The 26,178-nt window shown below is 48.8% G+C and overlaps 1 protein-coding gene and 1 long non-coding RNA gene across 10 annotated transcripts in view; one reads left to right on the top strand and one right to left on the bottom strand.

The window, feature by feature from the left end:
• The window catches only part of LOC128338230 (uncharacterized), a 35,723-nt gene extending 11,731 nt beyond the window's left edge, over positions 1-23,992 (bottom strand). For both annotated transcript variants that reach the window (XR_008312551.1, XR_008312552.1), the window contains exons 1-3: positions 23,801-23,992; positions 8,529-8,683; positions 2,583-2,670 (exon numbers count right to left, since the gene is read on the bottom strand). This is a non-coding gene — a long non-coding RNA (uncharacterized LOC128338230). The remainder of the gene's footprint in view (positions 1-2,582; positions 2,671-8,528; positions 8,684-23,800) is intronic.
• The window catches only part of CMKLR1 (chemerin chemokine-like receptor 1), an 80,261-nt gene that overhangs the window by 29,964 nt on the left and 24,119 nt on the right, over positions 1-26,178 (top strand). The window contains exons 5-6 of one of the 8 annotated variants that reach the window (XM_053280401.1): positions 13,912-14,105; positions 15,903-16,067. The exons of 4 other annotated variants lie outside the window; for them this stretch is intronic. The gene's annotated coding sequence lies outside the window, so the exon portion shown is untranslated. Of the gene's footprint in view, positions 1-13,911; positions 14,106-15,902; positions 16,068-21,822; positions 21,850-24,414; positions 24,482-26,178 lie in introns of those variants that run through there. 3 more of the 8 variants (XM_053280403.1, XM_053280409.1, XM_053280408.1) reach the window with 3 other exon arrangements.

Raw genomic sequence — 26,178 nt, 5'->3', positions numbered from 1 at the left:
GAAGAAAGAGGATGTGAGGGAGGAAAGAGCCCCTTCAGGAGGAGGAGGCTGCCGTTGTGTGAATTAGATGAGGACACAAGATGAACAAGATCTGTTAACTCAGGAAGGGAGAGAGAGAAAGAAAGAAAAAAAGAAGGGAGGGGAAGACAGAGGGGGAAAGCGAGTGGAAGGGGGGAGAGAGAGAGAGAGAGAGAGAGAGAGGAGGGAAGAGAGAAGAAGAAGAGAGAACGAGAGAAAGAAAAGGAAAAAGAAGGGAGGGGAAGAAAGACAGAGGGGAAGAGCGAGTGGAGGAGAGAGAAAGAGAGAAAAAGAAGGAACGGGAAGAGAGAAAGAAGGAAGCGCCTGAGCCTGTCAGTAGCCTGAGGGGACGAGTGGCCATGGCTTCGCCTACTGGCAGCAGGGAAGGGCCCAGTCAACCACTCCTGCTATTTGGGACTACCGAGGCCACTGATGGAGGGAGGCAGGCAGGCAGGCAAGGGATGGGCCTGGGCCTGTCAGTGGCCTGAGGGGAACGAGCGGCCATGGCGGTGGCGGCAGTGAGGAAGGGCCCAGTCAACTGCTGCTGCTACTCTTGTGGGGAGGAGCAGGAGTGGGGCTCAGGTGGGGAGGTCTCTGGGGATAGAGGGCTGCAGCTTGGCCCATAGGCGCCAGCAACGCTGCAACCGCTACCAAGAGGGGTGAGGGGGATGGAAGCAGTGGGATGGAGGAGGAGGAGCAGGTGAGGGTGGAGAGATCTCTGAGGTGAGAGGGGCTGTGGCAGGGGGTGAGGGGAGCAATCCAGTACTAGCACGCAGATGTTCTGCGCGGGTTGAGCTAGTAATTATATACTGCTTTTCAACAAAAGTTCCCAAACTGGTATGTATGTATGTATAGATAGATAGATACATAAAATGGCTTCATTCTTTATGACCGGGCCTCAAAGCAAGTCCGCAGCGATGAGGTCACAGCCAGCGTGGCTGCTGGCTGTTTTGGGGAGCCTGGCCAGATAGGAATTCCAAGCCTTGATTTCAGCTGCATAGGAGCAGATTTCAGCAAAACTCCCGAAACAAACCAAACCTGGAGCTTTCCCAGACAGCAGGCTTTCCAGCAAGGCTTAGCTTAGAGTTCAAATTTGTCCAAAAAGGTTTCTCAAGATCCTTGTTCCCTCGTGTAGTGTTTAAAAATAGAATTTTTCCTGTCCTAGTGCCTTATGGCACAGCAGGAAAATAACTTGCCTAGGGAGCAAGAGGTTGCCGGTTCCAATCCCCACTGGTATGTTTCCCAGACTATGGGAGACACCTATATAGGGCAGCAGCGATATAGGAAGATGCTGAAAGGCATCATCTCATACTGTGTGGGAAGAGGCAATGGTCAACCCCTTCTGTATTCTACCAAAGACAACCACAGGGCTCTGTGGTCGCCAGGAGTCGACACCGACTCGAAGGCACAACTTTACAACTAGTGCCATAAGGATGAGAAATCCACCTTTTGGAAATGCCACCCTCAATGGCAGAAGAGCTCCATCCTCTGTTGTACTGGATACGGCTCCAACCCTACACTTCTGCCCTTTGAAACCTGAGCTGCGCCGAATGCCGCTCAGGAGCCATGCGGAGTGGGCAACCTTCATCTTGAGTCTTCCACTGAAGAGAAATCATCTCTCAAGACTCTAATAATAGTGATAATAACAATCCTGTGCTGGAGAGTATAAATCCTCCGTAACAAACCTCCGGATAAAACCCCCCACACACAATGAGCCTGCAAACCAGGTAATTTGACATTCTCTTGCTAGCTACCCTGTTGCAGTATTAATAATCTCTGGGTGTAAAATTACTGCATTTTAAAATTTCATTACATCTTTATGTCACGGGACATAAAGCAGAAGAAAACCTAATTAAATTACCTAAAATTATTGCCTCTGCTGCTTGCCAGCAGGGACAGGAAAAGCACAATAAGGAGTGTGTGTGTGTGTGTGTGTGTGTGTACAGACTTATTCTGATGTTATATTCTCTGTGCATCAAATATGTGTATGGTGTATACATGGCCGTTGACCTATACACATGTACATTCACAGGAGCAGGTTCCGATGAGGTGGGGGTGTGTGCCAAAGAAGGCACATGCCTCTGCTTTCCATAGCTCCGTATGCTCCTCTCTCTCCCACCCTGCATGTTGCCTGAGGGTTGGTCATTCATCAGGTGGAGCTGCACTCTAGAACCACAAGTTCACTCTAGAACTGCACTCTAGAAACTCCAGAGCTGCACTCTAGAACTTGAATGAATGGCCAGCCTGCAAGCAACATGCAGGGCAGGAGAGAGAGGAGCAAACGGAGCTCAGGGAAGCAGAGGCATCTGTGTCTCGTTTGCCACCCCACCACACCGTCCCCAGCTTGTTAGGAAAAGCCACTCTTGGTTATTCACACATCATATTCAATGCATGTCTGTCATGTCCCCTGGTCTGTGATTTTAGGAAGAGGTAAACCCTAGAGAATGACAACTCTTTCCTCTCACGCCAATGCAGTTTTTGTCCCCAAAGATAGGGACAAAATGAAAATGGTGAATTACCTTTTTCTCATAGCAACAGCTGTTTTTTTGGTTTTGTTTACTCACACTGTGCTGTGGCGCTGCCACGTCTTGGGGCATATGGGTAATCAAGATGGCTGCTTCAGTCTTTAGTTGTGCACCATTAGAACGCCTTCTGGGTAAAATGCAAGAATTAAACTTTTAAAAACAACAGTTTCCCCCCAACAAAAATCAAATGTAAATGGATGGCAACAAATGGGAGGAGAGGTGGTGGCGACACTTTGTGTGGCGACACTTTGCCAGCCAAGTTTGCAAGAGAGGCAGATCATGGGTGGCGGCGCAGAGAACGCCGTGTGTCAGGGCTGCTGGGAGAAGCCCCCAGCACCGTGGATCATGTCCATTGAACAAATCGGGCCATTAGCCCCACCAGTGAGAGAGCCACCTCTGTACAGCCTTGACTGGTCAAACGGGCTCCTAAAACCCAGCGCACAGATCTCCCCGTCGGGGTTTGGGGGCTCGGTTGTCTTTGGCTGCTTGGAAGCCATCCGTCTCTGTCCGACCCTGGCTGGTTCCCCCACCGGGTTGGTTTTCTGTTTGGATTGTGCGATTCGTGCAAGGGGCACCTATTAATCGCAGGCACCTGGGTTGCGGAGGAGAGAACTCAAAGTGACACTGCTGAATTAGTTTTCGGTTGTCTCTTGATGGCAAGCCATAAATCACAGCGCCAAGTTTATAGAGACTTTATGTTTCCTGGGGTAGGCAGAATAAATGGGGGGGGGGAATTCTGAAGATCAGTGACAGATTAATAATAGGCTGCCTGGGAGATAAAATTAGTAGTTCTTTTGGCCTGGGTTGCCATCAAAGCTTAGCTGTGTCTCTTCTGGAAGAGAGGGGTCCTCTCCCTGAACCGTTAGGAAGCTGCCATACACTGAGTCAGACCATTGGTCTATCTAGCTCAGTATTGCCTTCACAGACTGGCAGCAGCTTCTCCAAGGTTGCAGGCAGCCCTGTGTTGGAGATGCTGCCAGGGAGGGATCTTGGAACCTACATGCTCTTCCCAGAGCAGCCCCATCTCCTGAACCTCTTCCAGTGCTCACACTTCTAGTCTCCCATTCATATGCAGCCAGGGCGGGCCCTGCTTAGCTAAGGGGACAAGTCGTGTTTGCTACCACAAGCCCGGCTCTCCTCTCCTGGTTGTTGTTGGGAACCTAGATCCAGATGCCTTCCGATGCAAAGGAGGACATCTGGGATCTTGTCTCTGAGGGGATCTTGGCTAGGGAGGGAAATCTCTCCCTACTTCCACTCCATTCAAGCTTTGCATGGTTTTATTCCATCTCTGTTCCATGCCCTTCCCCTAAACATCTCCAGTTCTGCCCCCACTCACAATATAATAGCAACGGAGACAAGAAGGGAGCGTCTTCCTTTTCTTCTTTTCCTTTAAGAGTCACCCAGCACAGAGAAATGTAGCAGGCCTGGGTTTCTCAAACATTGGCCCCAAATGTTGCTGGACTACAACTCCCATCATCCACCTGCACAATATTCTTAGCAAGTCCTGTATCTCGGGAACCTGAGTGAAACTATCTCTTTCCTCCCCTCCCCCAATTAAAATTGCATTATTCATTCTTTGCAAATCCTTGGCAAGCGGATGTGTTCTGTTATTGACAACTCCCCTGCCGCTTCTGTTCTCTTCTTATTTTTATCCAGCACGCTGCAAACATTCCAGCGCATCCATCCGTAGCTTGGCGTCTGTGTCTCGTGCTGCCTGTCAGGTGCCCACACCTGATCAAGGTGTGTGGGATGAATGCAAGTGTGGAATCAATCTAGCCAAGTTCCCCCTTGAATGCCTGTCATCTTGTGATCCCAGCTGGAATAAAGACATCATGTTGGGTGCTTGAAGAAGTAATAACAACGTGTGTAGCTATAAATGGCTATTTATATAAATGGCACCGCCCAGAGCCTTTGGATGGGACGGTATACAAATATAATAAGACACAGTGTGGTGTAGTGGTTAGAGTGTTGGACTAGGACCGGGGAGACCTGAGTTCAGCCACGAAACTCACTGGATGGCTTTGGGTCAGTTATGTATCTCTCAGCCTAACCTACTCCACAGGGTTGTTGTGAAGACAAACATAGACATAATAATTTACTGGGCTCTGTGGAGGAAGAGTGGGATAAACAAACTAACAAACAATATATATTTAACTATAACCAGTTCCAGTCACAGGACGAGATTAAGCAGTTAATGAGCAATTACACTCTTCCATGCTTTGATCTTCCCCTCAGGGGATGGAGCCGTTCTGGGAAGAGCATCTAGGTTTTAAGTTCCCTCCCTGGCTTCTCCAAGACAGGGCTGAGAGAGATTCCTGCCTGTAACCTTGGAGAAGCCGCTGCCAGTCTGTGTAGACAACACTGAACTAGATAGACCAATGGTCTGACTCAGTATATGGCAGCTTCCTATGTCTCTATGAATTCTTTTCGTCGAATACTATAAAAACAGTTACAAGGAACAGTATTCAGGTCCTTGCAGTAGGATTTTTGGGGTCATCCCTGTCCCCCGAGGGAGCAGTTTTCCTCATCTCTGAGAATCTCTGAATCCTTTAACGAACGTTAAGCCTCAAGTGCTAATCTGCCCAGGCAGGAACTGTGGAGTATATTCTAGACCTTTCCAGTTGAATGCAGGGCATGACTGATTTGAAAGGTTCATCTTCTGCGCCTCTTGCAATTACTCGTCCTTTGCAGGAGGGCTGTGATGATATCTTGATTGAGTCTTCGGCTGAAAAACAGACCTGGATGTGAGATGTAACCGGCAGCTCATGACCCCACCAAAACTCTTCAGGACCTGGATGCAGCTGGCTACCCTCTTTTTCTTTCTAGGGGTGCTTCCAAAATTCTCTCCATCTAGGTCACTCCCTGGGTTTTGGCATTCGGAATCACTATCCTATTCCAGTTGGGGGTTGATGGCCAAGCCAGAACCTCTGTTGAGGAAGGGATCTGGGAGTTGATCAGAGCCCTAGGAAGGATGCAGGCCTTGTACAGTTGCAAGGGGAGTGGAGTGAAATAAAATAGTCAGGACCCTGGATAGCTCCGAGCAGGAAAGAGAGAGAGCTGGGTAAAGTAGGGGAAATTGGTGGTTGCTCCAGCAGATGGTTGGACCTGACTGAAGGACCCTGGATAGCTCCAAGCAGGAAAGAGAGAGAGCTGGGTACAGTAGGGGAAATTGGTGGTTGTTCCAGCAGATGGTTGGACCTGACTGAAGGACCCTGGATAGCTCCAAGCAGGAAAGAGAGAGAGCTGGGTACAGTGGGGGAAATTGGTGGTTGCTCCAGCAGATGGTTGGACCTGACTGAAGGTTTTTATTGGTGCTGACCAGCTTTCCTAGACAGTAGGCTTTACTGCAAGTTTGAAATTGCCCCCAAACCAATGCAAAAACCGATGCAAAAATCCTGCACTATGCTCAAATGCACAATGAAAAATAGGAATTGTGTGTGAAGTGCTTCCCAATAGCTTGCAGGGATTTCAGCGTAAATTTGGCCGATATGTGAACACACACCTCCATTCCAGAGGAGATGAGAACTAAGAGATGAGATCTAAAAGTGTGAAGAACTTCCCAACGTCCCACACCTTCTCTGGGCCTTGCCTGATTCTGTAGGCGGTGACTCTGGTAGGTGCCAGGGGACTTTACTATGATGGGCAGGTCCTCAGTGGCCTCCTCTGAGTTAGAAGATGAAGACCTGAAGATTGGAAAGTGCGTGTATAAATAGAGCTTTAAAAGCATCCAGAAGTTTCCCTTGGGGATGTGAGCTGACTGCTCCAGCGTGGGATGCCGTCAGCCATAGAAAATGTGCTGGAAGCGAAAGAATTTATGCAAATCAGTTCTTGTAACAAAGGGTGGGGTGATATATTAAAATCTCTGAATATTTATGGAAAGCTGCAGGATGGGTTTTCTCCACGTGGATATTGATGTCCCAAGGTGAAGGAGGCATTAGATATTCACCATTCATCACACCCGACCCAACTCATGGAGGGAAGCCTGCCTCGGAATTCAGATTAATTGATTATGGCATTTGAAATCAGGAAGTGGAACTCATTAGGATGGAATCGGGATCTTCTGTGCAAAAAAGGAGACTTGATTTGCTATAGGATAAAGCCAATGGGATGGTTTTAATTTTGCAAGATTCTACCAGGCAATGCCTGCAATTCCAAAACAATTGAAAACGTTCTCTAGCTTCCTCTTTTGAATAAAAACATCATCCAGAGAGTTTCCAGCTGCCAAAATATTCATGAAAATGCCCCCTTTTGGTTTAGCCCTAGAAGAACGGCTATTAGTCATGATTTCGAAATGGAAATTCCATGTTCAGGAACTTTCAACCACCAGCTTAGGCACATAGGAAGCTGCCATCTACTGATTCGGATCATAGGTCCATCTAGCTCAGTATGGTCTTCACAGACTGGCAGCGGCTTCTCCAAGGTTTTAGGCAGGAATCTCTCTCCCAGCCCCACCTTGGAGATGCTGCCAGGGAGGGAACTTGGAACCTTCTGGTCTTCCCAGAGTGGCCCCATCCCCTGAGGGAAATATCTTGCAGTGCTCACACATCAAGTCTCCCATTCATATGCAACCAGGGCAGACCCTGCTTAGCTAAGGGGACAAGTCATGCTTGCTGCCACCAGACCAGCTCTCCAAAATGATGGGCAAGAGGAATAGCTGTATTTGCATTTCCTCAGTGAGACATTTAATGGAGCATCTGCCATTGGGTTAGATTTACGATCCCCACCACACTTGAACTTTTAAAGCCAGCCGTGTCTTCGCTCTTAACTTTTTAACTCGGCAAGTTCACCTTATCCATCTCAATCTTGAAGTGTGCTAGATAATGGCAGGCAAGTGAATCTCCCCTTGTGACATGGGGAAAAATAATTTATTCCGAAGCATCACCTGCAGGCTGTTTGTCCCGTCCCCTGTCCCCCCGCTTTTGATTTACCGGTGATGGATCAGCCGAGTCCTTAATACAGCTCATAGAATCCTAGAAATTAACTACACGGTGGGGGAATATAAATCATGGGCTGGCCCGAATTAGGTGCCACTCTGAACAGGGCCTCCTGGGGGGGGGTTGGGTTACACCACCTGCCACCTGCATGGGAGCAACTCCTCGTGAGGAGCTGGGGTGGGGGCGCCAAAGGAGGCACAGCTGCTTCTCCTTCCCGGAGCTCCATAGGCTCCTCTCTCTCCCACCCCAATATTAACAAGTGCTTGTAGGCTAGCCGTTTGTCAGGCCGAGCTGCGCAGTGAACCTAGCAACTCTACCTGATGAATGGCCAGCCTGTAGGCAGCACACGGGGTGGGAGAGAGAGGAGCAAATGGAAGTCCGGGAAGGAGAGGCAGCTGTGCCTCCTTTGGCATCTCTTCTGGCTCGTTTTGAGGAGCCACTCCGGCGTCTGTGTTGGAGATCCAGCTCCAGATGGCATCGGCCTTTTGAGTCAGTAACCCCAATGAAAGGGCCATTGGGAGTAGAGATACATAGTCAGTGTCTCCTTCTCTTTCCTGTTTATCTCTTCCTCTATGACCCTTCAATTGATAGAGAACTTCCTGGAAGTGACCTCCCCCACTCCTCTTCTTCTTCTTCTTCTCCTTCCCAGAATGCTTCTGGAGCTAGAGAGAGCGCTCTAGAATTGTCCCCTTTGCTAGGCAGGTCAACCATGCTTCTTTAGGTCTCTCCCTGTCCACCAGGTACCTAGCAGCCAGGGTATAGGTCTTTCCTACCATCATGTACTTCTAAATAAAGTAGATTAGTTTAACCTTAAATGGATCTCCATGTTTATCATTTACAATATGTTGCCCCTGTTAACTTCTGCTGTAATGGGAGCGAGTTTGCTCCTGAAAGACTATGCTATATATGTTGAAGTAGCCTGCCCATAAACCAGAGGGGGTGATTCTATAATATTCACTCAATACCGCCCTGCCTTAGATCCTCTCCCTCTGCCAGTTGACTTAACAAAACTAAAAAACTCGACAAAACTCGACAGGTCATTAGAGTCTACCTGGGGATCACTCCGCTTGATAGACTTCCTCCAAATGCAGGTCACATTTTGCTGGCTCTCCGATTTTTGTCTCGCATGCCAAAAAGCAGTCGATGCTGCTGATTCAGAAAAATGCTCCCTTGTGTCCGAGAGGATCGTGTGATGTTTTTGTTTTTCTAAAAAAAGCAGAAGTGAAGTCAGCTGCTGAAGAGAGCCTTTGCGGGGGGTGGGGGGTGGCAAAGGTCCTAGGAATAACTCTTTCTGAATTTTTATACCAGCTGAAGCTGATTGGGGGGGGGTGAGGGTGGTTGTGCACATTTATTTTTATTTCTTTGATTTATTGTTAAATTTCTATACCGCCTTTCATTAATACAATCTCAAGGCGGTTCACGCAAAAGTTAGAACAAGATTGCAATAATTGCACAATTAAAATATTAACTAGAATATAAAAAATGCAGATCTGATTAAAAGATTTAAAAACAAGCACAACATAAACATAAAAGATACAAGGCAGCAGCAATAGAAACCATCATATAAGAAGCCTGGGTAAAAAGCCAAGAATTCACTCACTTTCTAAAAACTGTGATAGAGACTGAGGAGCGGATACCCACCGGGAGATCATTTTGGAGTCTGGGGGCAGCAACAGAGAAGGCCCCGCCCCACATGCTCAACAGCTGAGCCCCCCTCATTGTCAACACACAGAGCAGAGCCCCCCCAAGCAACCTCATCAAGCGGGCAGCAACCTTCGGGAGCAGGCAGTCCCTCAGGTATCCAGGGCCCAAACTGTTCAGGGCTTGTCCCCCGTGGTACGGAGAACCATTTCATTTGTGTACTCTCCAGGGCGCTTTCCAGACTAGACCCTACAACAGGGTGAGGACGTATCTCGGATGTCTGCTTCCACGCTTCCTGCGTTGTGACACCGCAGTCCCTATGCGGACAGCAGGGTGCCGTTCACATTTCCGATGCCTTGTTGCGAATTTAATCACTGAGATATAGAGCAAGGGCGCTGAAAAAGTTGTGGAAAAGTTGCTATTTTGAAAAAGTTGTGGAAAAGTTGCTATTTGGGGGGGTTGTTAGTTGCTGCGAGACTGCTCCCCCTGCTGTTTACGATCCGAATGCGACTTGCCCGAACGGAGGCATTTTGCCCAAGGTGCTTTCCAGATGACATGCTGTTCAGCAGTAAAATGCTTCGGCTTGGCAAGATTGTTTTGAAAACATAAATAGCTTGCGCAACCCTCCTACAACGGGAAAACAAAGCTGTTTTTTTGCGACGCACATGCAATATTTTGAAATACAATACAATACGATACAATACAATACAATAAATATTTATATACTGTTTCCAACCAAAGTTCCCAAAGCGGTTTACATACAGAAATAAATAAATGAAATGACTCCCTGTTCCCGAAGGGCTCACAATCTAAAAAGAAACATAAGAAAGACACCAGCAACAGCCACTGAAGGGATGCTGTGCTGGGGGTGGATAGGGCCAGTTGCTCTCCCCCTGCTCAATAAAGAGAATCACCACTTTTAGAAGGTGCCTCTTTGCTCAGTTAGCAGGGTTTAGGGTTAGGGTCATGCGACGGTGTAGGACTAAAACGCAAGGATGAAATCTGAAAGAAGGCATCGGAAATGTGAACGGTACCTTGCCGACAGTGAAGGGACTGCAGTGTCGAAACATAGCCAGTATGGAAGGACACTTAAAGGACAGCAGTGACACTGTTGTAGCGGGTAATTTGGAAAGTGCCCAGGACTGGTTCCAGATTTTTGCTGTCCAGGGGTAAGATCTTTCCGTGGCCCCTTAACCAGCAAGGGGCAGAGTGTGCACACCAACTGAATGCTCGAATGGGTCTCCTCTTTTACACCCATCTCCCACCATCTTCCCACCACCTGTATCCCAGGAAGCCCGAATCCCAGCCCGCATTCCAGATGCACAAAACAAGTTGTATAAGCCACGATTTTATGCAGCTGCAGCCACCTCCTCAGCTATTGAGATGCAAGCTCTGGAGCGGGTTTTGGCAAAGTCATCAGGATTTCAGACGTGCGTCTACTTGATTTCCGACTTGTTTTGCTGGTTGAGCTTCTTTTTATAGGTTGCTGATTGCAAAAGGTTTGAACAGTCAGAGATCGCCCCCCCCCCCGCCCACCCCACACGTGCTCCTTGTCTTTGTGAGATCAGCAAAACTGCCTCTTTCCTCTTAGCACACGCAATCCCTTTCTTAGATGTTAATTTTCTGCTCCACAGGAAAGCCAATTCACATGGTTATCTTCCCCAGGCAGTGCTTGGAATGTCGCCTTTGGGAAGCCATGCTTCCTGGAAGCCATGCTTCTCTAAGCACTGCTAAGAATTGCCCCCTGCCTCAGAACAAGAGTCCACCCAGCCCAGCATTCTGTTTCCAATAGGTCAGCATGTGCCCGGAACCAGTTTGGCTGGTTCAGTTCAAATTCGGACTAAATTCAAACCGACCTGGCTCAGTCTAGTTCTGACTGAACCAGATCCGGTCTGGTTCAGCCACCAAACTGGGCCAAGCTGGCTTGTGGACCGGTTCAGAGGATATACTTGTAACGGGGAATCAGGCGAGGATGTGAGAATCTGGCAGCGGCAGGGAGGAGGGGTGAGAGAAAGGATACTTAGTACCTAGTTTGCAGGCAGTAGGGACTGCGGCAGCGGAGACATCAGCAGAGGCAGTGGGGCTGGCAGAGGCTCCTCCAACCTCCCTGCCGGCCTCCTTCAGCCTGGGCCGGCTGCAGCCTGGGGCCATTTTTGTGATTCCGGAATTCCGGATTTTGTGATTCTGGATTTAGTCCGAACCAATTTGGATTTATTTATTTATCAAATTTATATACCACCCAAAATTTTGTCTCTGGGTGGTTAACATAACTGGCACCGGTCCGGTTTGAACTAGAACCGCCCGAACTGGGCTGGTTCGAGTCAAACCACTGTTAGACTCAAACTGCGGTTTGACTTAAACCGGTTCGCACATCCCCCCTCTTCTGTTGAGCAGGGTGGAGGAGGAACCTCTGTGGACCTCCCCACTGCCTCAGAGAACCTCCCCCCAGAGGGGGTAAGTTGAAAAAATTAAAAAACTTCTTGAACCCCCTGAATGGACCGGGGTGTGTGTGTTCAGTCCAGGGTTGGACTGTAAAGGGGGTAGTTTGGTTTGACCCTGACCCGTTGAACCGAACCAGTTCAACGTCAAACATGTTCAACGTCGAACCTCTTTGCACATCCCTACTGCATACCTGGGGAGCATCAAGGGAGGGGGCATTTGTCCTCTTCTCCCCACTTGCTGGCTTCCCAAGTACACCTGATTGGTCTCTTCATAAGGCAGGATGCTGAACCACATGTGCCTTGACCTGATCCAGCAGCTTTTCTTACCTGGGCGCTTTCCAAATGACACAACAGCAGTAAAATGCTTCGGCTTGGCAGGATCGTATTGAAAAACACAATAAAAGGTCCAGCCGTTCATTGTGCAGAGCCGCCAGCAGGGTGAGCTGTCTTTTCTAGCTTGCGCAAACCTCCTACGATGGGGAGATATAGCTATCTTTCTGCAACGTACTTGCAATGTGGTAGCACTATAGAGCAAAGATCAAATCTGAAGTAAGGCATCGGAAATGTGAACGGCACCTTGCTGCCGATGCATGGACAGGTCTCCCCTGCCTAAGCTCTTGGAAAGGTGCAGCCAGTCAGAGAACACAACACAGAGTCCTTGATGGGTGCCACCATCTGACTCACTGTAAGGTTGTTCCAAGGTTAAAATAGCCCAGGGACAGTTGGGAAAATGCTGGTTTCTGTTAAAGCTGAGAGCTGATGATGACTCTTGCTTTCTTTTTTTATTTTGCAACAACCTGGGTATTTGCATCCACTATTTTTGCTGGGATGCCATTCGGGAACCTCACCAAAGTTAACATTTGGGAAGGTAAAACCCATCTCTCAAAGGAGAACGATATGTAAACACTCGGCATGGCAGTGATACAAGCTTTGTTGGGGTTGGCATTCCTTCTCTGGATGGGTTTTTTTTGGGTTTTTTTTTTTTGCAGAGTTGGGAAAAGAAAAAGGATTGTTAGTTCTGAAAGCAAATTCTAGAGGGGTTGTGGTGCGAAGTCTGATACACCAAACGCACCAACCCTTTCTTTGAGTGTCTTTTAAAAAGTGCGGGCTCGGCATAGCAGATTCCAACCTACATAGATGGTTATGATCTCACTAAAAGAGCCCCTTCGACATGGTATATGATGACGAGAGTATAAATGTTTCCAGGAAAATTGTTCGGTGTGAGAGTTTGCTAAGGTTTTGGTCTGGTTCTATGGTTACCAAGATATTTAGGAAGAGATGGGGATACGATGTCAGAGTTTCCAGGTTGCAAGTCAAGGGTGGACCTCTTCAGATGGCTTTCAGATGGTGGCACTCCATCAAGACTCAGTCCAGCTGGCTTGTCAAAGTGCCGTCGCTTGTCAAAACAGAGTGGAAGTCTCTAGATCAGGGATTCTCAGCGTTGGTCCCCAGATGTTATTGGACTTCAGCTCCCACATTTCCCAGCCCTAGTGGCCTTTGGTCGGGGATTATGGGAGTTGAAGTCCAATAACTTCTGGGCACCCAATGCTGAGAATCCCTGCTCTAGATCAGCGGTAGGCCACATGCAGCTCTCCAGATGTTGCTGAACTCCAATCCCCATCACCCCCAGCCACAATGTATTGCCATTGGGGATGATGGGCGTGGTAGTTCATCAACATCTGGAGAGCCATATATTGTGTACTGCTTTCTAGATGTATTGGACAGGACTATATTTATCTCCTGGGGAGGCATTGGAGCTCAGTGGTGGAGCATTTGCTTTGCTTGCAGAAGGTCCCTGGATCAGGCCCTGCATGTTATGGTCACGATCCAGGGCTCCAGGGCTTCTGCAGTGTTTTGGAAGGTGCTTCCGCCGTTCCCCCCAGTTCTGGGAGTGACTTCTCTGGCCGCATGAATAGGCTGCTTCTGGAAAGAGGACTCTTTGGAACTTCACTCTGGAAGCAGGGAGGAGAGCTGGTCTTGTGGTAGCAACCCTGGTTTGTATTTGAATGGGAGACTAAATGTGAGCGGTGTAAGATATTCCCCTTAGGGGCCACTCTGGGAAGAGCATCTGTAGGCTTGCATACAGAAGGTTCCAAGTCCCCTCCCTGGCAGCATCTCCAAGATAGGGCTGGGAGAGATTCCTGCCTACAACCTTGGAGAAGCCGCTGCCAGTCTGGGTAGACAACCCTGAGCTAGATGGACCAAGGGTCTGACTCGGTATATGGCAGCTTTCTATGTTCCTGAGCAGCATTCACTGTTCAGCTTGGAGCGTGTAAGGTACATGAAAATGAGTACGGAAAAGCAAGCATGCCGCGGAATTCCCATTGGTTCTTGCATCCTCCTCAATTCCAGACATGCGTCCAGGCTCACCGAGACGGCGGAAGAGCGAGTCTCTCTCTCGATGGCGAGCAGATGAATCCCTGCCTGGATTTCTCCCTGAGAATCCGTGTTCCTCTGAAAGCGGTGTCACATTAGCATTGACATTTAAAGGTCTGCCGCTTCCATCACATCGCATTAGGGTGGCGGGACCCGATCGGTCTCCTCAGGTAACATGACAAAGCTTCGCCGCGCAGGCTGGAAAGATGATGGGGCTGCGGAGAGGCGGGGAGGCAGGAACGGGAGTCTGGTGTTGGATGGGCTGCGGGCAAGAAGTGTGCCGGCAAAACCGGCTGCCTTTCGGAGGCGGGACATGCCCCAATCGAGAATTGGAGCTGAGGGACTGACCTGGGCGTCTTCCATTTCAGGCAGGAAAGAGTCCTTGGAGATGTCAGGGATTGAACCGTAGCTTGTCAGGCAGATGCTTTATGCTATGGTCTCCATCACCTGAGTCAGGCCCATGGTCTGTCTAGTTCAGTCTTGCCTACTCTGACTGGCGGCAGCTGTCCACTGTTTCAGGTGGGAGCCGTTCCCAGGCCTACGGGGAGATGCTGCCAAGGACTGAACCTGGGACCTTTTGCTTGCAAGCGGAGTCTCAGCCGGGCAGAAGAGCTGGCCTGGTGGTAGCAAGCGTGACTTGTCCTCTTTGCTAAGCAGGGTCCACCCTGGTTTGCATTTCAATGGGAGACTACATGTATGAACACTGTAAGATATTCCCCTGATGGGATGGAGCCACTCTAGGAAGAGCAGGAGGTTTCAAGTTCCTTCCCTGGCAGCATCTCCAAGATAGGGCTGAGAGAGATTCCTGCCTGAAACCTTGGAGAAGCCACTGCCAGTCTGGGTAGACAATACTGAACTAGATGGACCAATGGTCTGACTCGGTATATGGCAGCTTCCTATGTTTTTACCCCGGATATAAATCGGGCTACGCTCTAATGTGCAATGAAAAACCCGAATTGTGTGTGAACTGCTCCTCGATAACTCACAGGGACTTCGGGGTAAATCTAGCCAATATGTGAACGCACCCGCTCCATTCTGGAGGAGATGCAAGCTAAAGGGCTTTAAAAGCCACATGTGAAAATCTTCCAGGTTAGGGCAGGGAAAGTCTCTTGCCTGAAACCTTGGAGAGCCTGTGCCAGTCAGTGTAGGAGGCAATACTGAACTAGGTGGACCAAGATGAATCTGTATAAGGCAGAATATCTATCTATCTATCTATCTATCTATCTATCTATCTATCTATCTATCATTGATAGAGATAGAGGTAGAGATAGAGGGGTATAAATATTTTAAACAAAACAAACAAATAAATAAGCTATGTAGCTGTAGATTAATCAAGTTGCAAAATTTATCCTTGCTAGATATAACATGTTCTAGTGAAGTGACATCCAGAAAAGGTGGGGCAGAAAGAGCTTTGCTTTGGGATCTTATATCAAGTGATCTCTAAAACAAGAGACTCTGATCGATGGTAAACATATTTGCTTCTAATTCTGTACATCGCAACAGTACAGTAACAATGTCCTGTGGACGAGATAATTGTCCTGATTTGACAAGAAGCAGCGTATCTTTTCAACATCTGATATCCCAGGAGACGTGCCAAGAAGATCTATCCAAAATCTATTTCTGGGAGCCTTGAGTAGAAGACAACGTCGCAGATCGTGGACAAGAACGATGAGTTTCACAAAACTTCTCTTGAAGAATTTTGAATTGGGGTTGCCTTGCCAGTCCCCACTTTTCAGTCTGACACTCTGCGTCAAAAGTTATAGTTTTAACACACATGAGCTCTGTTTCACATCCTCCATCTCTTCCTGTGGAGGTGAGGCTGCAGTGAAAAATACTGTTTCCAACCACAGTACAGAGAGTAGATGGGATTGGATTTAAACTCGAGAAGTAATTGCTTCATTGGATTGATCTCCGCAAACAGTTTTTTCCCCAAAGGCTCACTTTTAAACAAAACATTGATTTTGTAGCCACGGCACTTATGAGTTTGCAGCTGAGTTCTTGGGGTCAAGAAGCAATGGATCTGACTCACCTGGGGAAGTTTCAAAACTGAAATGGCAACAATCAGAAATTAAGAAGGAGAAGGAGAAGAAAGAAGAGGAAGAGGAAGAAGAAGTGTCTGTTAAAAGCTTGAGGTGAGCTATTGTTCCAGAAGCTTTCCCAGATAGCAGGCTTTATTTGTTTTATTTTTTACATTTTATATCCCGCTCTTCCTCCAGTGAGCCCAGAACGGTGTACCACATACTTGAGTTTCTCCTCACAACAACCCTGTGAAGTAGGTTAGGCTGAGAGCGAAGTGACTGGCCCAGAGTCACCCAGCAAGGATCATGGCTGAATGGGGATTTGAACTTAGGTCTCCCTGGTCCTAGTCCAGCACTCTAACCACTACACCACTCTGGCTTTACGATGGGTTTACTGCGATTCATGACCAGGGAATTATTTGCATTTGGCTTCAGGCTTCGGAGTAAATGTTGAGCGAAGCCACTTTGAACAACACTCATGTCATTGAGGGAAGCAGCCCCTCCCCTCTGCTCTTGGGTTTTGTTTTGAAACAAGTTCACATGGCATGCATCCGTGTTTTTCTTCTAATCAATGGGGCGAGGGGGGGGGGATAGAGAACTTCCTAAAGAGCGATATCTGCATTTCTAAAGAGAGCCTCTCCCTATTTGCATTTTCAGAAAAAGTAGCTTAAAACCAGCATTTTAAAAATCTGGAAATATGTCGAGATAAGCTAGAATTTGCATCACAAAGCTTGTGTGTGGATAGGGTACCCATTTGAGATAGGGTAAGACCAATCCTAACTATGAGCTACTTAATGAATAGGAGTGGGGGGGAGAGAGATGCTCCCATCTGCTCTCCAAGGAGAAAGGAAGTAGGACTGACTCGCTACAGGAAGTACCTGAGGAGTCAAAGAAGGGGTCATAGAATAGAAGTAAAGCAGGGACAGGTAAGGGGACCTTCACTAAGTGCCTTTACTTCCAGTGCCCCTAATGGTAATTAGGATAGTTGGTCCGAAAGGTGGATGCACTGGAACTCCATCTCCAACAGCGTCTCCAAGATAGGGTTGCTACCTGCAACCTTGGAGAAGCTGCTGCCAGTCTGTGAAGACAATCCTGAGCTTGATGGACCAAGGGTCTGACTCAGTTGGGCAGCTTTCTGTGTTCCTCTGTTCCTCCCCCACCAAAAAAGAGTATTAAGGTTATATGGAGCTTTACTGAAGAGCTTACAATAACAATGATTTGTAATGTTTGACAAGGGAGAGGTATTAATTGCAGGTTCTGAGCAAGTTGAACCCTGTAAGAAAAATGACATGTAACGTCCCTCGAAGATATATGGTTCGACTCTTCAATGAACTCTGCGGCAATTCATAGAAAAAACGCAGGACGGGGGAAATTGCTCCCGGGCTGAAAATACCAGCTGTCTGGGAAGTACATGTCAGGCCGTGTCGTGTGTGTTTTCACAAACTGCTTTGCAAAATAGCCGTTTTTTGTTCCTAATCCTCTGTGCGGCCTCTTATGCAAGAGCGGGAGAGTAATCCGATTTGGTTACAACTTGATTGGTCACACCAGCATAACAGGGGAGAAACCCCCCAGGAACTAAGCTGTTCATCTGGATTGGAGCTTGTCGAATCGAAGTGGCTGAAGGCGGCGGGATTTGAAACCGAAGCCAAGGGATTTTGGCGCTCAGATATCGGGTGCCCCCACATAGACTGCGACAAATGCTTGCCTTTTAGAGGAGAGGTTGGAGGGAAAGGAGTGTGGGACCTCGTCCGGCCGTGGTGGTGCGATGCTGTGCAGGTGTGAGGGACGGACCCTGGATGGAGCTGGATGACACAGAGGGGTCAAGTGGAGAAGGTGGGGCAGAAGGAAGAAGGGAGGGTGTGACTTATGTACCTCGAGGGCTTCAGATTGCAGCTGGTTTACCTCCACTCCTGCTCTTTGGTAGGGGTGTGCAAACCGGAGAAGGCTGAAAACCAGCCGAAGAGTCGGCTGAACCAGCCAGAGGGGGCAATAAAAAGAGCCAGCGGGGGGAGGGGGGAACCTCCACAGACACACAAACACACACACACACCCCGCCGGCTCCAGCAAATCCCCCAAGGGGGATAAGATTTTTTTTAAAAAATCTTTTTTTTTACAAAAAAAAGGTCCGTGAACCCCCGCGGAACAGACTGAGCTGGGGGGGTGGGTTTCGAGGGGGTACTGGACTGAACTGGCCCGGTCGGGTTCAAGTCCAGTCCGGACTCGAACCGTACTGGGCCAGTTGGTTCCAGGCACATCTCTACTCTTTGGTGCCCATTTGCAATAAATACTAAATTGTTTCCATCTTAAAAAACTTTGTTTTTAGTCTGCTTTATTGCAAACCACCCAGAGACATGGGTTCGAGGCAGTATACAAGTATGCCAAACAAATTTAGGAACATAGGAAGCTGCTTTCTACTGAGTCAGACTCTTGGTCCATCTAGCTCAGGACTGCTTACCCAGACTGGCAGCGGCTTCTCCAAGGCTGCAGGCCGGAGTCTCTATCTGGAGATGCCAAGAAGGGGACTTCGAGCCTTCTGCATGCAAGCCTGCAGGTGCTCTTCCCAGAGGAGCGTGATCCTCTAAGGGGAATGTCTTACAGTGCTCACATGCGGTCTCCCATCCAAATTCAAACTATGGCAGACCCTGCTTAGCAACAGGGGCCATTCATGTTTGCTACCACAGGACCAGCTCTTAACAACACCTTGGTCGCAAGGACAAAGACTCTGTGAAGTTTGGATCAAGACAGAGCTCCCTCTGGAATTTACAAGGTGTACAGCGGGGAAGTAACTTGCCTAGGGAGCCTGAGGTTGCTGTTTCAAATCCCTGCTGGTATGTTCACCAGACTATGGGAAACACCTATATTGGGCAGCAGCAATCTAGGAAGATGCTGAAAGGCATCATCTCATACTGTGTGGGAGATGGCAGGGGTAAACCCCTCTTGTATCCTACCAAAGTCAACCGTGACGACACCGACTTGACGGCACACTTTACCTTTACTTTACCCAACAAAATCCAGTCTCTTGTTAACCCCACCAGGATTAAAACCCCAGCAGAGATTGGCTTGGCAGGATTGTATTGAAAACGATCCCCCAAATCTCTAACTCCTACAATGGGGAAATGCAGCTACTTTTTTGCGAAGCACATGCAACGTGGTAGCACTATAGCGCAAAGATTGAATCCGAAAGAAGGCATCGGAAATGTGAACGGCCCCTTGCTGTTAGTGCAGGAACTGCGGTGTCACGACACAGGAAGTACGGAAGCACACTTAACGGACACGTTAGTGACACTGTGGCAGGGGCTAATCTGGAAAGCTCCCTTGCTCATGGCCCCGCCTCTAACAGAGATCAGGTGGGCGGAGACTAGAGACAGGGCCTTTTCGGTTGTGGCCCCTGGGCTTTGGAACGCCCTCCCTGAAGAGCTTCACCCTGCTCCCTCCCTCAGTGTTTTTAAAGAAACAACTAAAAACACCCCTTTTTAAAGGAGGCTTTTTCATGCTCCATTTTTGGTTATATCTGGTAGGTTCTTTAACTTTTTATAATTTTCAGCTTTTTAGCTTGGAAAATAACTTCTAATTTGAACCCAATAATGAGCGTGGTTTTAACCTGACTTTTAACTTGTTTGTTAATTTTATTACTTTTATTGTGTCCTGTACCTCTTTTATTGTTGTGAGCCGGCCCAAGCAGAAGTGCACTTGAGGGGCGGGTTATAAATATTTCAAATAAAATAAATAATAAATAAAGCACCTCCTGCAGTTTCCCACCATGGCCCACCAGATGCCTCTGGGGAGCCCACAGGTGGCACATGACAACAATCGCCCTACAACTGTGGTGTTGCTCCCCAGCAGCTGGTCATGCTGGCATACTGCCTCTGCATATGGAGGCTCAGCATGGCTATGTAGATGAAGGCTCTTGTTGCTGAGACGTGGCTGTACCTTGGTAATTTTGGAGCCTGGACCTAAAGGCCTTCGGAGGGGCCCCCTCCCCTGCAAATTAAGCGCCATCATGCTCGGAGACTAAAGAGGATTTTGGGGCCACCAGGGCAAAGCCACCACAGAAGTGAAGGTGAGCTTTTTCAGGGAAAGGGATAATCATAGTCGTGAGACAAGAGCTGTACATCCAGTCCGACTCGTGCCACTTCTGTCATTGCTAATTACCATCCCAGAACGGCCAACGCCCTCCTCTCCCCACCCATGGACTTGCTGTTCTTCTCGTCTTCTTGGAACCTGCCCACATGTGTCTGCCTCTCTGGGCAGAGACATCTCCCTCAGGAATTTCTGGGACGGGAGGTGGAAGTTGCTCAGAAGCGAACTCATGCCTCCATTTTAAAATACCTTGTATTTCCAAGAGTCCTCTTTGAAATTCCGAAATGGAGACTTGGGAAAAACAAATGTGTCCCCATTCATTTAAATGGGGCTTGCCCAGGGATTGAGTCCCACTGTAAGATCTGGCTACCTGCGGGGAAGTCATGATGGCCTTTGGTGGCCATTCCAAGTTGAACTTCCAGTTGAACTAAATGCTGAACTTCCAGTTAAAAAGGGAAGTCTCTCCACCCTTTCTGCTGCTGGAGGTATAGGTCATGCACCACAGGTAGCGTTGCCATGCCCTCTGGAATTTCAGGTTTCACCCGGATTTTAAGCATCTCACCCAGATATCTTAGCCCGATTCGCCCGGATTCCAGCTTTCGTTTTTTTAAAAAGCTAAGCTCTAGCCCTTGTAGAAGGAACATAGGAAGCTGCCATATACCGAGTCAGACCATTGGCCTATCTAGCTCAGTATCGTCTTCACAGACTGGCAGCGACTTCTCCAAGGTTGCAGGCAGGAATTTCTCTTAGCCCTATCTTGGAGCTGCTGCCAGGGAGGGAACTTGGAACCTCGATGTTCTTGCCAGAGCAGCTCCACCCCTGAGGGGAATCTCTTGCAGTGCTCACACTTCTAGTCTCCCTTTCATATGCAACCAGGGCAGACCCTGCTTAGTTAAGGGGACAAGTCATGCTTGCTACCACAAGACCAGCTCTCCTCACATACGTGTATGTGTTGGCTCTCCTGCATTGATTCTTTGCTCAGTTAGATTCCTCATCGGAACATTTCTGGCTACAGACCGTCTCCCTTCGGCTCACCTTCATGGCGCCCCAAATCCAAGGCCTGAGGGGACCAGGCACTTCTGGACCCCCCGCAACCTGCCCCAAGGTATCCACGCTGAGATGTGAATTCCTGCACCCAAAGCCACCGTCCACCTCTTCGCCTCCCTGATGGATTTGTAGAGTGTACAGTCTTTTGAAGTCTTCTCAGTTCAAACAGGGCACGATCTATTCAAAGGCTCTCTGTTTCCTGTGATTTTCCAAACTTTGCCTTGAGCAAGATCCCAGTGTGTTTAAGAAGTCTGGCGAGTAGCTTCCCTTCTCCCCACTCAAGGAAACAACTGCTTATATTAACTGTGAGGTTGAGCAGGACCTCAGCCAGCTGTCCAGGTCACCGAGTTACACCCTGTCTCCCAGCTGCTGATTTTAAGAGAAGCAAACCCTGCCAGTTCTCATCCTGAGATTCTGGTGTGGCGTGTATTTTAATTTTTCTTCTTATGCCCTGCCTGCATCTTTCAAGAGTAGATAAGATGCAGGCTGAGGTTGGAGTGTTGCTTTCCCCGTGAAGAAGCCACTCCATGGTCCATCTGAAGATGGAGAGTAGGCCCAAAGGTCTCCCGGTGGCCATTTGGAGTGGGCGTTGGCCGTGCTGAATGACTCTTCTTGGCTTCTGAGTCCATCTGAAAATATCCCTCTCTCAGCCTCCAAGCAGCAGGCATTTGGAGAGATCCACACAGCTGCTTCATCTCATGGCAAAGGAAGGTGTCCACTGCGAGGCAGAAGAGGAGGAACAGAAACAGGCAAATCAGCCAACCCAAAGGTATTTTGCCCGGGCAAAAGGTGTTCCAGATGTCCTATGCAATGTGCAGATGATGGGGATCACTCCAGCTCCTGGCTTGGTGCTGAAAGCCCCCCCCCCCCGAAATGGATGCAGGGTGTGTGTGTGTGTGTGTGTGTGTGTGTGTGTGTGTGTTGTGTGGCCCAGAGCAAAGATGAAATTTTGGTTTCAAAAACTGCAATTTTGGATTGGGAGCATGCCGTTTGAGCCCCAAATGTGATATTGGAGTTTCAGGATCTCAACAGCAGTTCCACATGGGACCATTTTCTTTTCATTTTCTGCTTGTTTCCTGATTGAATGCAAGGAGTATAACATTTTCGGAATGCGATTTGAAGGCAGCTGTCAGATACTGTCAAATGGTGTGTCCTTCTGGAAATCATGGGATGTTGAGTACCGAGGCAGAATTTAAGATATGTTCTGAATATCCATACATCCAGGGAGGTGGGATACATTGGCTATCAAAATTTGCAGAAGAAAATCAGGGGTGGTTGGGTGGGCGGCCGGGTGGGGATTTTTTCAGCCACAATGTCGGCCGTTCCAGCAATCCCCTCTGTCCCTTGAGCAAAACTCTGCTTCAGCATTCTTGCGTTTACATCTGTTTGCCTTGGCTGAAGATTCAGTTCTCCTTTCTTTCCCTTCCCTGAGCTGAGCTCCATACGACCAGATGACGGTTTCCCTCCATTTACGCTTCTGGGTGGTTGTGAAATACCTTGTTGGGCAAGAAATCTATCCCAGTGATGTGTTCTTGAGACGCTGCTGGTTCTTTTTTCCGCAGTGCTGTGCAATGCAAAAGATTTTCTTCTTCGCGAGTTGAGCAGGACAGGTTTTGTGAGAGCTTTCCCATGACACAGTTTGTTGGGAGTCCGACAGTCTGGCTTCAGAGCTGGGGTGTGCAGAAGGCAGAGCAGAATCGATGAAGAGATCACTGTATGAGCTGTTGGAAATCGGGAAAAGCTGCTGGGAATGCTGGTGCATTCTACCTAGTAGACTTCCACATTTTGCAATTTTAGAAGTTTGTCCCAGTGGGGATCCTGTAGGGCAGGGTTTCTCAACGTGTGGGTCCCCAGATGTTATTGGACTTCAACTCCCATAATCCCCAGCCCCAGCGGCCTTTGGTTGGGAATTATGGGAGTTGAAGTCCAATTACATCTGGGGACCCACACGTTGAGAATCTCTGCTGTAGGGAGTTTGGTGGGGTGGAGTCAAAAAGAAAAGGGAGGGAAAGGAGGAGAAAAATGGAATTGTTTCTGAATAAAGAAGTTCATGGCACAATGGCAAAGGAACTTGCCTAGGGAGCGAGAGGCTGCTAGTTCGAATCCCCGCTGGTGTGCTTCCCAGACGGTGCCTAGTAAATATATATTTATAGTCACCTATATCAGGCAGCAGCGATATAGGAAGGTGTGGGAGGCAGGTGCTCACAGGGCAAAGGCGTCATCTCATACTGCGCGGGAGAAAGGCAATGGCAAACCACTCCTGTATGAAAGGAGGAAAGCCACATGGCTCTGTGGTCGCCAGGAGTCGACACCGACTCGACGGCACAACCTTTCCTTTCCTTTAAAGCAAGATAAGTCGGCCCCGTGTTTAGGAGGGAAGCAGGTATAAAACAGCTTCTGACTCCCAGCGCTGGTTAAATAGCCAGCAAAAAGAGGCAGCAAAATAGCCGGACACTTTTCTGCCATGGCTTAGCGAGCCAGGGCAAATGGCTTCTTTCTCAGCCTCAGTGTTCCTCACCTGTAAAATGGGAATATTAACTGGCTGGTGGCCTTTGACCAGGGCTTTGGATAGGTCACATGAACATAAGAACAGCCCTACTGGATCAGGCCCGAGGCCCATCTAGTCCAGCATCCTGTTTCACACAGTGGCCCCACTGATGCCTCTTGTCGATGTTGTATTTTTGCATTTGGTTTGTAGTATCTTGGATGCAGATTCCTACCTGTCTATGCAGTTCTCTTGCACGACGCTGTCGGTAATCGCTCCACTCTCTGAGTCATTGTTTTTGCATCTGACTCCACCTCTACCCACTATATTTGGCTGCTGCGGGATGACAGGCAAAGGGCTGGTTCACACAGCCATCAGAAGCAGGTTAAAAGCTGGGCTTCCTGAGTCCACAATGCTTGTGTGAACTCACAAAAATCCCTCCAGCCCAGGTTTCCCAAACCAGGCTAACTCAGAGATTCTCTACCCTGCTCTTAACCAAGGTAGGACAGAAAGGGAGTCCTCCTACCTTCCTTGGCTGGTCGTGCGAACTCACTCACCTTTTGTCCCCAGCTATCAGGGCAGAGCTGCCATGGCAACAATAGAGAGCTGAAGCTGTGGAACTGTCGCTCTGCAAAATGCACTCTATGATCCAGTCTGCAGCCGCTTCAGCAGGGCTGGGTCCCGCTCCTGCTCCTCCGTGGCCAGTCAGAGGGCAGTTGCTGATGTAATGAGGTTTCCCCCTTCTAATGGCAGTGCAAAGCATGCTGGGAAGGCAGAGGGGCCATTAGAAGACCTTCCCTGGTGGGGCGGGGCTTAAGGCTCCCAGTTTTAGCAATGGATGCGGTGCCTGCCTTGATCGTGTGTTCGGTGAATTTGCAAACCCAAACAGAGGTTTGGATTGTGTGGAGGAGATAAGGTAGGAGCTCACATGCCATCCAGCCCACCTCCTCATGATCATGGGAACAAGCCGAAAGTCGATCTCACAATCCTGAAGCCTGCTTTAGCATGTGGAATTACAGAAGCAGGCAGAACTAGAAGGTCACTGGGGACAAACTTCTGCCTTTTATAGAATCCAGGGGTCCTCAAACTTGGGTCCACAGATGTTGAACTACAATGCCCATCATCCCCAGCCCAGGCTGGAGATGATGGGTGGTGTAGTCCAACACCATCGGGGACCCAAGTTTGAGGACCCCCTGATATAATTCATGCAGCTTCATGAATCGTGTGCTTCGTGTATATACAGTAATTCATGCTGCCCTCCCACTGGCCGTCATTATTATTATTATTATTATTATTATTATTATTATTATTATTTTCATGTACATCCTGCTCTTCCTCCAAGGATCCCAGAGTACATGGTTATGTTTATCCTCACAACAACCCTGTGAGGTAGGTTAGGCTGTGAGAGAAGTGATTGCCCCAGAGTCACCCTGTGAGCTTCATGGCTGAATGGGGATTTGAACTCGGGTCTCTCCGGTCCTAGTCCAGCTGTCTAACCACTATGCCACACTGGCTCTTTCTCTTCAGGAACTTCTTTATCCTCTGAGATTTCAGAAGCCATGGCCCACACACTCTTCCAAGCATGTCTCTGCAATCCCGAAGTTTGGTTTAAAAAAAATATTTACTTAAGAAAGGCATATCTTGCCTTTCAACCTTAAAAAGCCCTGGAGGTGGCTTACAAACAGAGTTGTTTAAAACCACGTGAGTGCTAAAGTTTTCAAGAAGCTGGATTCAGACTCCTGGCCGGCTCTTTCTGCACTTGTGCAGAGTGTCAGAGTTGAGCCGTAGGTCGCTCTTGAGTGGGGGACGGGAGATGGCGGGGGGGGGGGGTGTCAGAGGTGGGGCATGTGGTGAGCTGGTCTTGTGGTGGCAAGCCTGACTTGTCCCCTTAGCTAAGCAGGGTCTGCCCTGGTTGCATATGAAAGGGAGACTTGATGTGTGAGCACTGGGAGATATTCCCTTCAGGGGATGGAGCCACTCTGGGAAGAGCATCTAGGTTCCAAGTCCCCTCCTTGGCAGCATCTCCAGGATAGGGCTGAGAGAGACTCCCGCCTGCAACCCTGGAGAAGCTGCTGCCAGTCTGTGCAGACAATACTGAGTGACATGGACCACGGGTCTGACTCTGTATATGGCAGCTTCCAATGTTCCTATGAAAGCCAGTGGACAGAGCCATCTGCCGCCCAAAGAGATCCTCCAACTTGTGTGTTCTGGCGGCACGGCTGCGCACAGACCTGTGGGTTGCTGAGTCTGGCCTCTGGCAGCTTCTGACCCTGTGCACATAACCCCGGTTGGATGGCAGGCCGGTGAGTGAATTTTCCTTTGTGGTGCATGGAATGCAGGCCTCTCTGAGTCACCGGGGGAGAGAGAGAGAGAGAGAGAGCTGAATCCTCCTGTGTTTTTCATCTCCTTCTGGCTTAGGTGAAGTTTAACTGCCGGGCACTGCCAAGAAAGCAGTTCTTCTCTCCTCCTCTTATGGAGCCTGCTTGGCTATGCATCGGCTTCTGCTGTGGCAGCATTTCTGCGTAGCAGGCTTTAATCACACTTTAGTCTCTCTCTCTCTCTCTCTCTCTCTCTCTCTCTCTCTCTCTCTCTCTCTCTCTCTCTCTCTTCCCG

The sequence above is a fragment of the Hemicordylus capensis genome, chromosome 15, assembly GCF_027244095.1.
Source record: "Hemicordylus capensis ecotype Gifberg chromosome 15, rHemCap1.1.pri, whole genome shotgun sequence".
Classification (NCBI taxonomy): Eukaryota; Metazoa; Chordata; class Lepidosauria; order Squamata; family Cordylidae; genus Hemicordylus; species Hemicordylus capensis.
The sequence above is the reverse complement of the archived record's forward strand: the minus strand, read 5'-3'. Positions and strand labels throughout refer to the sequence as shown.